This window comes from Enhydra lutris, unplaced genomic scaffold (genome assembly GCF_002288905.1).
Source record: "Enhydra lutris kenyoni isolate GAN:26980312 unplaced genomic scaffold, ASM228890v2 scaffoldscaffold7, whole genome shotgun sequence".
NCBI lineage: Eukaryota > Metazoa > Chordata > Mammalia > Carnivora > Mustelidae > Enhydra > Enhydra lutris.
This window is the reverse complement of record NW_019154091.1, coordinates 20,165,819-20,179,447: the sequence shown is the minus strand read 5'-3', so window position 1 is coordinate 20,179,447 and position 13,629 is coordinate 20,165,819.

The following is a 13,629-nucleotide window of genomic DNA, read 5'->3' as shown; positions in this document are numbered from 1 at the left end:
TTTATGTATTTGGCTTTGATGATAATGATGTTACTGAGCACTTCTCCCCTTTTACCTTCACAAATGTTCTCTTTTGAGGTCATTTTAACATTCAGTCACAGAGACTTAGATTTTGCTAGTCCATTTAAGCTCTCATGTCTGGCTGTAGGATCTCAGTACATCTGAGTTCAAGTAACAGTTACTGTCCTCCTCCAAAGGGCTCAGTGTTTAATTAGGATTACACAAAATGTCTTACTCAGCACCAAGCTTTACTACTAATTCACAAACATCAAGAAAGGAGACACAATCAGTGCCAAATCAAAATCTGGGATGTCCTAACCCTACCAGACTCACCTGCCTAAAATGACTCCCACTCTGGAATGTGTTTTAAGTTAGAATGACCAGCACTAACAATGTCTATTATAAACGTCACAGGGAAGCTGCTTAATTTGGGGTACTTTCAGATTTTGTAACTTACTAGTCAGGTAGCTACAAAAATTATGTGATGAACTTCTTTTCTCCAGTTTAGCTGTGTCTCATAAATCCATAAACTATAAGTTTATTTATAATAAACAGCTCTAACAAACCAGAAGTTCCCTACTAAAAGAATATTTGATCAGTATACAGCAGCTCCTGGAAGACTTTTATTTATCTTCCAGCTAATGAATTTTACCAGAATATTCACAAGGAAATCTAGTCCAGTCAAAATGGCCTGCCCTGAGGAAAATGTGAGCCACTGAGTTACAAACTCACTTTTCTTCCAACTTCCAATTATAGGCAAGGCCACTGCTCTCCTGTGATGCCCCAAATTTTTCTTTCCTTTAAAAGAATTATTTCTCAGGTGCCAAAGAACCCACTCTCACCTCCACCCCCTTATAATTTGGCCCCTGAAGTCAAGTCACCAGTAATGCCTATCTAGCCTAGACCTATACCCTAAGTACTGAAAAAATCAAGGTCTATCTTATTTTGATTTTTTTTTCATTTTTGTTTTGTTGATATCACAGTCTCCAAGAGGTCCTTAAATCCATGAAGATGAATGGACATAAAATATATGTATACTGGCATTAGGAGGACAGTATACTCAGATCTACATTACCAGTTACAGACCCAGTGCATTTGGGAGCCCAGCATATATTAGCATAAGTCTTTCATGATGTTGGTTATTGCTGGTCCTCCTCTCCTGACATTTATGTGTATTTTTACAAGTTCCAATATCTTGTATCCTTTGTGAATCCATTCCAACTCTTTAGGGACATTAATGAGGTTAAACTTTACCACCTTGTGTAATAATCTCACATTTAGTTTATTTAGTAGACATGCCCTGGAAATTGGTATATGATAGGCATCTGAGACCATAAATTTTATTTTCAAATGTCTTAAATTGTATTTACTAATAGTCAGCAGTCCTACTGTCCATATAATTCTTGATGTATTCAATCTTGTTCTGTTGTCTTAGATTTTGAATCTATCCTCCATATTCAGTTTAGTGTATTCTTGGACAAACTACATAGTCTTCAAGCAAAAAGCAAACACATTCTTCCAGGGAAGAAGGTGGAGCAGCAGGATCCTACATTCAATCCTACCTTGTCCCACAGATACAACTAGATAACACCCACATCAGTGTAAATAACCCAAAAACAACCCAAAAGCTGGCATAACAGACTCTTCACAGCTAAATGTAGAGAAGAAGCCGTATCAAAGAGGATAGGAAGGGCAGAAAAGCAGTCAGAAGCCGAATGGGACTGCAGGACTGTCCATGAGAGGGAGAGAGATGCAGACACAGAGAGGGGAAAGGAGCAGATACCGAAGCCAGGCACCCTAGGCACAGGGAAGATGAATCCCCATAACATTTTGTTTTGAAAGCCAGAGGGACCCAACAAATCAGTGGGGCTTAACAATAATCAGTGGGGCTTAAAATCAGCAAACTTGGCTCTGGGAAAGCCAGGAGGGTAGAGCCCCCACCCTTAAACAGACAGCACAACAAATAACCCCACTGAGATACAGTATAGAAGAAGTAGTTTGAAAAATGCCTAAGGTATATGGGTAGGAGATTTATTTACCCATCTCATACTGTGTGCTGGAGGGGCAGAAATCTTTGGGAGACTTCTCCAAGAACAAAAGAGCTGGCAGGTGCCATTTTCCTTCCCTACCCTCAAGACTAGATACAGACACCTGTGGGAATCAGGACAGCAGGAACACTCTCCATCTAACTTGCTAACAATATACCCCACCCCCATATTGTCCTGAAGACATGCCCCTGCCATCCAATCTTGGGCAGGAGTTTTCTGAGGCTGCTGCATGTACTCTTTTCTAGCAGACTGCTGTGGACCTTGCTGGCACCACAGGCCATCCCTGCATTCTTCTGTGGACCTTCCCCCTCTAATATGCCCTTCGCTGTAACCTATTCAAAACAGTCCCACAAGCCTGGCAGCATACAAGTACCTCTGACAGGGGCCAGCACCACTCCAAAGTGGCTCCTGTCCCAGGGAAAGGGGAAGATACATATCAGTCCAACTGTGGCCCCATCAGTCGTCTGGGGACAGACTTGAGTATGACTGTAGGTTCCACCCACCAACAAAAGTTTCTTGGGGGACAACACAGGGAAAGTGCCCTGCAGTTTGGTGCTATTGCATCTCCCACAAATGCTTGCTCTGATTCAACTCAAGCCCAAGGCGGCCCCAGGCTAGCTCACTAACAACACAGAGACAAAACTCTGCCCACAACCATTACAGATGACTGGACTGAAGGCAAATATGGCTAAGCCACAAAAGTGGGGCACTATAACACACATAGGAGACACCCCAGAACTGCCAAATTATGGTGAAGGGACACTGCACTTCAGGGCACTATATGACATCTTAATAAAGCCACTATTTTCAAGACCAGATATAACTGACTTTTCTAACACATTAAAAAAAAACACAGAGAGAGTTAGACGAAATAAGGAGACAAAGGACTATGACCCCAATGAAAGAATAGGACAAAAATCACAGGAAGCAACTAAACAAAATGGAAATAAGTAATATGCCTGATTTAAAAAGTAATAAAGCAATCATCATAAGGATACTTAATGGACTTGGGAAAAGAGGAGAGCACCTCAGTGAGACCCTCAACAAAGAGCTAGAAAACATTAAAAAAAAAATAGAGATGGAGAACTCAATAACTGAAATTAAAATTACAATGGATGGAATTAATAGTAGACTAAAGGAAGCAGGATGTATTAGTGACGTGGAGGCCAGAGTAATGGAAAACAATCAAGCTGAACAGAGGAAAAGAGAAAAAAAAATAATAAAAAATTAAAGTCGACTAAGGGAACTCCATCAAGTGTACCATCAAGTGTATTTAATATGGCAAAAAGTAGTGATAAAGAGAGAATTTTAAAAGCATCAAGAAAAAAGAAAACACATACAAGGGAAACCCATAAGGGTATCAAGTGATTTTTTTAGCAGAAACTTTGCAAGACAGAAGGGAGTGGGAGGATATATTCAAAGTGCTGAGGGAAAAATCTATAGCCAAGAATACCTGGGAGAAGTAGGAGTCCTACTAATGACTAAATTTATCCATAATCCAGAAAGATAGATTTAGGTTAGACTAAGATTTAGTTATTATGAAGAAATGTTTGCCTGTTGAAAAAAAAATAAATATGCAATATCTCCCCACACCAAAAAAAAAAAAATTCATTTCCTCATATCTAGGTTTTTTACTCATTAATATATGTAATAAAAACATAGCATAGGGGTGCCTGGGTGGCTTAGCAGAAGCCTCTGCCTTCAGCTTAGGTCATGATCTCAGGGTCCTGGGATCAAACCCCGCATAGGGCTCTCTGCTGAGCAGGGAGCCTGCTTCCCCCTCTCTCTCTCTGCCTGCCTCTCTGCTACTTGTGATCTCTGTCTGTCAAATAAATAAATAATATCTTTTTTAAAAAATAGCATATTTTCCTATAACCCTAGACTTGTTTCTTTGGTTGCATAGGCCCTCATTAGACTAGGGTTAGTAAGTGAAATTACATTATCTGACTGCTTTTAAGAATTATTCCTCTTGGATTCAACAATAAATTTCATGATAAATTGGCAGTTTGCTGGACTTTTTTGATCCCAGTTATTTCTTAAACCAATATACTCCAAGACCATGTAAAAGCATATTATAGTGCCATAAAAAGTTACCCTTCTGAAAACTAAACAGGGGAGTGCTGAGGATATATCTTTTAGTAGAAAAATGTAAAATTCAGAGCTAGATAAATAGAATGATGTAAAATTTTTGTTACTTGAAATGGTAGTTGTGGTTTGAGTGTAAATATCAGGATACATAAAGATAGATGATAGGTAGAGCTGAAATTTAATAAATTATGAAAGTGACTTCCTCTGAGTAGAAGGGTTATGTTTAAACTCTTACTTTTTTCTTTATATTTTCCGTATTTCTTAAACTTCCAACAAGAAGAATGTACCATTTTTATAATCAAGCAAAAACAACAAATGTTATTCTTGTAATTCCCTCTGACACTCATGTTATCTCCCTCCAGTTGTCAAGGAACAATTAGTTGCCAAATACCAGGAAATTAACAGCAATTATCACCAGCTGGCTAGCTGCTAAGAGTAGTCACTGGACTGTAATCCACTCAGCATGAGATAGAAAACCTTGAAGGAATAAAGTCGATGATAAATTAAACTTGAGAAATCAACTTCCCAGGAAATCATATATCAAGATGGCCCACTCACTGAGCACAGGACAACATTCTTGAAAGTCCCATTTTAATGATTTCAGCAGCATTGGACCTTTAAAACAGACTGCTGAATTTCATGTGTTTCAAATGGCATGTCTGAATTTCTTATGTTTGAGATACCTTTTACAATTCTAACTAACAATGAAATATCTCCTTGCCCAGGAGGTGACAATAATATTTTTATACAAACTCTATTTTGTTTAATAAGCACTGGATTCGAATGCACAACAAATAGCAGTGGATTGCGTACTGGCTTTACAAAGATAGAGAAGATAGAGTCTTTTCTAAGTTCTCTACAATCTTGTCAGGCAGACTGACTACATGGGAACATACAAGCTCATTTTGAGATTTTCAGGAGATGCAGTAATAGCACCTTTCATCCCCACTCAACTTCTGATTATGTTAAAAGGCATGTAAGATGTTAAGACAGAGAGAACACCAAAATTATTGAAAACACTTCTATTTATTGCAAAATAGACTTACTTAAATTGACCCAGAATTGGACAGATTTACCAATCTTGTTAGAGGTGACTCTGGTGCTGGCCCTACTACAGAGGCCAAAGCTGCCCCTGCATAAGTGTTAGCACAGAAGAGCAGAGCAGAATGCATACTCTCTTTGGCCAGAGAGGTACTATAGAAGCAGTTCTCAAAGTGCAGTTCCTGGACCAGTAGCATCAACATCACCTGGGAATGTGTTAAAAATGCAAAGATGCAAAGTTATGGGTCCACCTTAGACCTACTGAATCAAATCTCTGGAGAGGAGGCCCAGAAAATTCTTAAAGAGCATCTCTAGGGAATTTGGACTCACACTAAAGTTTAAAAATCACCTGCCTTAGAAAGAGAAAGAGAGGGGCGCCTGGGTGGCTCAGTGGGTTAAAGCCTCTGCCTTAGGCTCAGGTCACGATCCCAGGGTCCTGGGATCAAGCCCCATGTAGGGCTCTCTACTCAGCGGGGTGCCTGCTTCCCCCCTCTCTCTGTCTACTTGTGATCTCTGTCTGTCATATAAATAAATAAAATCTTTAAAAAAAAGAGAGAGAGAAAGAGAGATATTGAGGGAGAAAGAGAAAAGTGTCAAACTATGCATGGACATTTTCTCTTTCTGAGCTCTCCAATATCATGGCTAACTCCTCATTTGTGGGGAAAAGTGGGGGCAGGGAGGACAGAAGAGAGGCTAGGAGGGTTATACTATTGGAACTCCCTCCAAAGGGAAGGAAATATCAAGAGTAGGAAAGAAGCATTCCCCCCACTAACCTCCTTTAACTATTGGTTCTTTTAACTCATTGACTTTAAACATTAAGCTTAGGATTACATGGGGTTTTTCTGGTCCCCTTTGATGGAGACTACAAGAAAATCACTACAATTTGGTTTTCTCTCTCATGAAGCCACTGCTCCCCTTACAATCTTATCTTCCTATAGTACCTTTCTGGAACCATCAGAAGATTTGTTTTTCAAAGTTTCCCAAATAATTTAAAATTCTAATTAAATGTTGGGGAAAATTTTGTAACTCCAGAAGGGAAAGTTTAAAGCTAATACTAATCATTATGAAATGTAGAGGGCTATTTACAGACTGTATTTGATGACAAGGAAGAAAAATCTTTATTCTTAGCTCCAGAAATTTTTAAAAAATTTAACTCAGAGGATTTTATCTGAAAGTCTCACAGCCAAACTTGGGAAATCAAACTAAAAAATCTACTTCCAGAATTTCAGCTAATAACCTACTTAGCCAGGCAAATTTTCTTTTTCTTTATTTAACTGGAGAAATGAAAAAGTACAAGATACTTTTAACAGTCCAATAATTCATGTGATGAGTGAAACTGAAAAACCTAGAACTGTTTATATAGCTGCATAAAACTGCACACTGTTGAAATTAAAGGCATAGGACCATCACAAGTTGAGCCTGATGATTTTCTCCTTGTGTACAAACTAATTACCATGAAGAACTGGTCATTTCCTATTCCACTTAGGGACTAAATCCAAGTCCATTATGTACCTAAAGTCAACAGCACACTCTCACTTCTATTTCCTATCTCAAATTATATCCACTGACATTGTCCAACATAAGCCAAGATTTTACAAATCAGTTAAATGTTAAATTAGGATAGTCCAATAATAATAGTCAGCAGAGATTCACATATCTAAAATAAATGTCTTGTCATTTTTACATTCCAAGGAAGAAGTTAAAATACAAAGATCAAATATTGGCATAAATTAAAAACATCAAGATCCAAATGAACTAAAGCCTCAATTGAACCATCCTGTTCTTGAAGTAAAGTCTAAAGAAATAAAGTTCTTCCCAAACTTCTTACCATGCCAGGTCTTAGAAGGGTTCTTGAGGTTAGGAACTTGGGATTTCTTCATAGCCACAGATGGGAGATCTTCCAAGGAATTTGGTATAGTTCCTTTAGGACCTCAGTACATGAGTTTGTCTTTCCTATGAAGCATTTTTAAATTTCTTAAGAAATAACAGATGGAAATTGTGCAATAATGCAGACAGATACCTAAGAGGCTCTCTACTAAAAAAAAAAAAAAAAAGACACCTTTAAATAAAAGATACTTTTAAAGACATTATTAAATTTAAAGTAAGAGTGAGAAATGTACAAATCACCATTTCTCTGTCCAAAATGAGAAAAAACAATAACCCATAAGATGAAACTTGAATAAGAGTGGTTACTGGTCATTGAAGATGAAAGGTAGGGATGCCCATATAACAGTTCAGACCAGAATACTAACTTTGGGGTTTCTAGCAAGATGAGCTAAAACTAAGACACCTGCATTAAATCTGGGACCTAGACCCAGCAGAACAAAATACAATTTCCCTTCCCCTCCAGGAGAATAGCTTAAATTCTAATACAATTCCCATCTATTAAAAGCAATCAGATATGAGCTCATCAACAAAGATGACTGAAACCAGAAGAATTCATCAAGAATAATAACAACAGCAAATTAAGACCTACAAAGACATCGGTATTTATTTATTGCGTGTATGTTTATATATATGTGTGTGTGTGTGTGTATATACACATATATATATACACATATACATACACATATGTATATTTACATGTATATACATATAAAATTTATTTATCTGTGCTTCAAACACAGATCTGTTTTAGTTCTGAACTGTTGTATAACAAACCATCCTGAAAATTTTTGGCTTAAAATATATCATTTTCTTTTGTTCACAACTTCAGTGTGTCAGGAATTTAGGAAAACCTAAGTTGGTTGGCTCAAATCTGATCCATTTGGAATCAGTGGGAATTACTAGGGCTGGAGGAGCTATTTACAAAATGTCTTCTTTAATCATATGGCTGGTGCCGTGATGCTCCTTGGCTTCTCTCTCCCTCTACATGGTGTCTCATTCTGCAGGGCCTGGTCACTCAGCTTGAGCTTCTCAAGCATGATAGTTTCAGGTTAATCACAACTCTGGTATGTTCGCTGGCTTCCAAGTAGGATTGTTGTATTCAGCAAATACAAATACAGGATACCCACTTCAATTTGAATTTCAGATTTAAAAAAATTTTTTTTCTTAGTATGAAATATCCTAAATATTGCTTGGGACATACTTACACTAACATATATAGATACAGATAAATATATATATAGAGATATAGATAGATATATAGATATATATAGATATAGATAGATATAGATATATATATATATTTATATAGATAGATATAGATATATAAAAATCTTAATTCTAAGAAGTAACAAGTGGAAGTCTTCTAGGCCATGTGAGGACCTTGCTCAGAATTGAAACAATATCATTTCCACCTTAAAATATTGGAAAAGCAGTCACAGTGCCCACCCAGATTTCAGGGGAAGAGAGAGAAATCCACTTCTTGATGATGAAACGGAACGGTCAAGTTGCATAAGGGCATGTGAGATGGAATATATTGTGGTGGCCATCTTTAGAAAATATAGTCTGCTGAAGGACTATAAACACATATGAAAGAAAAGATTTTTAAAAAAAATATGGTAATATTGGCCTTGTAAAATGAGTTTGGAAATGTTCTTTTCTCCTCAGTTTTTGGGAATAATTTGAGAGAGATTGGTATTAACTCTTTTTTAAATATTTTATTCCTGCATGAAACCATCTTATCCTGGATTTTTCCCAATTGGAAGGTTTTTAATTATTTACTGAATCACCTTACACTCATTATTGGTCTGTTCAGATTCTCTTTCTTCACTATTCAGTCTTAGTAGGTTGTATGTTTCTAGGAATTTATTTCTTCTAGGTTATCCAATTTGTTGGCATATAATCATTTATAGTACTCTCTAACAATTCTTTGTATTTCTGTTATGAATTGTAATGTCTTATCTTTTATCTCCAATTTTATCTACTTGAGTCTTCTATTTATTTTAGAGATAGAGAGTAGGGAGAGGGGCAGGGGCAGAGGAAAGGAAGAGAACCTCAAGTAGACTCCGTTCTGAGCACAGAGCCCAATGTGGGGCTCAAGCTTAGAACATTGAGATGGTAACCTGAGCTGAAACTAAGAATTGGACACTTAACTGACTGAGCCACCCAGGCACCCCATGACTACTTTCTTCCTTAGTCTAGCTAAGGGTTTGTCAATTTTGTCTATATTATCTAAAATCCAACTCTTAATTTCATTGATCTTTTTTCTTTTTTCTATTTCATTTATTTCTGCTCCGATCTCCATTACTTCCTTCCTTCCACTAACTTTGAGATTAGGTTGTTCTTCTTTTTCTAATTCCTTGGGGTATGAGGTTGGATTGTTTCCTTGAAATCTAACATTTTTCTTAATTTATCACAATAAATTTCCCTTTTAGAACTACTTTTGTTGCATTCCATAGTATTGGTATGTTATGTTTTCACTTTCATTTGTTTCTAGATACAATTTTGTCATTTCATTTCTTCTTCTTTGTTTGTTCAGGAATATGTTGTTCAACTTCTACTAAACTCAAATCTGGATCAAGATATCATTTTAAAAAGCATATTATTGTAATATCATTGAAAAAAGTAAGAAGGAAAAATTGGGAAAAGTAAAGTTTTTAGAAAAGATGAGAGATAAGAAAGAACAAAAACATGACAAAATAGAAAAAAGTAAAATGATGAAGACAAGTCCAAAATTATCAACAATCACAATAAAATTTAATGGACTAAACTCACCAAAGATTCAGATGTGAAGGCAGAAAAGATCTAATTATATGCTCTTCATAAGAGACATGACCAGAATATGATAAAATGTAAAGTTTGATATAAGAGGATGGAAAAGGATATATCAAGAAAATATTAATACAAAAAAAAAAAGCTAGCATGATTTTCTTACTACCAGATTGAGCTTGGTCTGCATACAGCCTGAGCTACAGTAACAAACGAGACTCCTAACACACCTGTTGTATCATATGACAATCCAGAGGCAAAAGATCAATTAGATCTGGGAAAGCAGAGGCAATGGACCAAAAGGTCATTAAGAGACTCATAGCCCTTCAAACCTTGATGGTCCAACACCACCTGCAGTACTGCTCTTTTTGTTTGTTTTTTGAATGCATAAAAACTGAGTCAACAACATGTTCATGTCTCAGCCAACAGAAAGAGGAAAAGGAGAGAGAAAGCAATTACCTTCCTTCTAATGCACATAATGAGAAGTTATTTCGCTTTGCTCCCAACTTATTAATTAGAACTGAGAACACTTCGTTAGTTAGGTATATGGATACAGCTCGTTGTAAAAGAGACCAGGAAAGAAGTTTCTACCTGAGAAGCTATGTGCCATCTAATTCAACTGAACAGGAAGATATAACAATTGCAAAACTGAATGGCCTTAATAAAATTGATTTAACATATACATAATGAGAATTTAGAGTTAAAAGATAAATCTGATAAGTTGAGTATTACAGTGGAATATTTCAATATGCCCTTCTCAATGACTGATGAGCCATGAAAAGAAAAAAGTTAATAAAGATGTAGTAAGTTTGAAAAGCATAACTAATAATCTTTCTTTAATGGATACCTATAAAGCTCTGCACCCACATATTAGAGGTATACATTCCTCTCAAGCATGCAGTTTCTTTACACAATCACACACCAAGCTATAAAACTAGTCTCAAAAAATTTCAAAATCCAGTGTATCTGAATTACACATTTTGTGACTATAGTGCTATTAAATTACAAGTTTATAACAAAAGTTATATTTAGAATATTAAAAACACCCCTTTTGATACTACACGAGTCAGAGAACATAACAAAAATTTCTAGGAGACTAGTTTATTTGGGGCCTAAGCAAATCTATACAAGAGAGATTGAAAATGTGTGAAAATACCTTCTCACAAGAGATTCTTGATACCGTAACACTAGACCATTCTCACATTTTATTGAATACTGGGGAGCCTGAAGTACATGACTCAGAGAGGAAATGGACATTAAGATATCTTTAGTATAGTGGATGTGTGATATATATGGGAAAGACCCACAAATGGATGACCTGCTTTATAACATTCTAAACTTTGCAAGGAGGAAATAGTAACTTATAATAGCTGTGTTGTTCTCCAAGATTTACTCCCATTTCCTGTAACAAATTAAGAGTCACATTACTGCCGTAAGACATGCAGTGCCTTCAGTGAAGGAGTATACATATCTATCACACTGATGTTGGGGTTGGCCTTGTCACTCATCCTGACCAATTGTATATGAACAAATATGACATTCACCATGTCCACACAACTGCTTTAATAGACACTGAATGTTGTTGTTGTTTTTCCCTATCTTACTCTTTTCCCTCTACTATGAACACCGTGTTCCAAATAAGCAAAGATTCTTCCTTTGGAATGGAAATGAAGAGTGAAAAGAGAGATGGAATAGACCCACAGGAGATATAAAGTGAGCAGGAGCTAACATTTAAAACAAATTTTTTTTTTAACCACTGAGATCATAGGATAGTTTGTTACAGGGGCAGACCGATCTAGACACTGTGCCTGATATGTCTCTCAACACGCACGAACAGGAAGCATGAGCATTTTCCCCACGGGTATGATAATAATATGATGCTGAAATTCACCTTTTAATGTGGGAATTCTACTTATTGTGTTTAGATTCACAGTCATGAATTCTAGACTTCAGGTATAAACTATCATCCTCGTGACTAAACCTTGAAGGTAGGAGCTATCTCTATTTTCATGTCCTTCACTCAAATGACTGAGTCTTTCCTAATAGCTCTTGGCAATAAAATTTGGCTGGGAATAACTTCTGTTAAATGGAAAATGCTTCATTTTCTAAATTCAATAGGCTTGGGATTAGAGTTATACTTATCACACGTACTCTATAAAATATTTGGACTCTTAAAAAGTGAGCCACTTAGAAAATTGGCATGCAGTTAATTAACTTCTGAGTTCCCTCTGGGTAAGGCTGTCGAAGAAGTCCTAATCACAAGAAATTCCTCTGGTTGAGATGGAAAAGAGAAAAAGAAAAGGATAAACTTTGCACTTTAATTTTGAAATTTAATAGCCAGGGAAAAGATCATTTGATACTAATTTCAATTTCTTTGCATTTTTGTGTTTGCTAATTTAACCTACAAGAGGACTTAATTTCCTTGAATGTTGATTTCTCCCCAGTGATTGAGAATATGAAGGGTTCATGCTGCAAATTTGGGGGATCTCCATGTTGACACTTCATTATTTGCCTATCTGAATGTTGTCATATAATGTAGTTATAAGCTATTGATAGGTTATTTTGGAACAAAATGGTAAGAGAAATAGGCACAGAAATAAATTTTTCAGTGTTATAAAAGTGTGACCTAAACGTTAATATTGAATTTTTAGGGGGTCCAATTTCAGAGCCTTGTGGCAACAAAATTATACTATCCATAAGTGGTCCCAGAAAAATATCCAAAGGAATAGTGGATTGTATACAGGAACTGACTTCATGAAGTACAAGGAGGACTGTCTTTGTAGGATGATGTTTTCCCCCAAAGGGAACAGCCACAACACTGGTAATCCACAGGTTTATTAAATAAATCCAGTGGGCTAAGAGAACAAGAACAGCTAGAATGTTAGGGGAGTTGAACTCTTCTTCACACTCTTGATGTTTGTTTTATGTGGCAAGAGCTCCACTATCATTGGTCTTTTCACTTGTTCCATACCCACACATGATCCATGAGTTGGTGAAAAGATATTGGGCACATTTACTTAATCATTTGCTGTCCCTTCTCCGTTGGGAGAAAGAACATGCTTCCTACAGAGAGAATGTGTTCCACTCTGCTCTCCCATTCTAGGGAGGAAATTCTGCCACTGCCAAAGGATGGTGGTAACGTGTTTTAGGAAAGTTAAGCTAGACAATGCTGAGATAACAAAATTTACATAACGATGTCAGCTTAGATCAGCAGCTCTACAGGTTGAGTCAACTCTAAGCACAGACTCGGGGATCCAGTTGGCCTACATCTTGCCACTGTACCATCTGAACATGTAAACTTCTGGCAATGTTGCTCAGGTGAAGAAAATTCGATGGCACAATAGAGTTTAAATGTTTTAACCTGGAATAACGTATGGTATATGTCTAGAACTGGTTCAATTGCAAAGGGGAAAGGTAATGTTGAAGAGCATATGGGAGATTTGGTAAGCAGCTGATATTACTACAGTAGATTTACAATATCCTGGTGAATACTATTAACAAGACCATTTGCCAATAAGATACAAGCCACATTTATCTACATCAAGTTTATCACTAACAAGGTTTATCACTAATTTTTTTTTAATCCCCTGTTGGCCCACTTGTCTTATTTGTTGCTGCTTCAGAATTTGGGGTAGAGTGGTGGTGTAATTTTTATTGCCATACCCACTGGCTTCAACAATGAGCGCTAAATGACTAGAAGATACAATACAGAATCTCAGAACAAAGAAAGTCAGACAAAGATTTGGGAAGTAGGTAGAACCTAAACTTGGATTTGAAAGATAAATGAGATTCAGGGTTT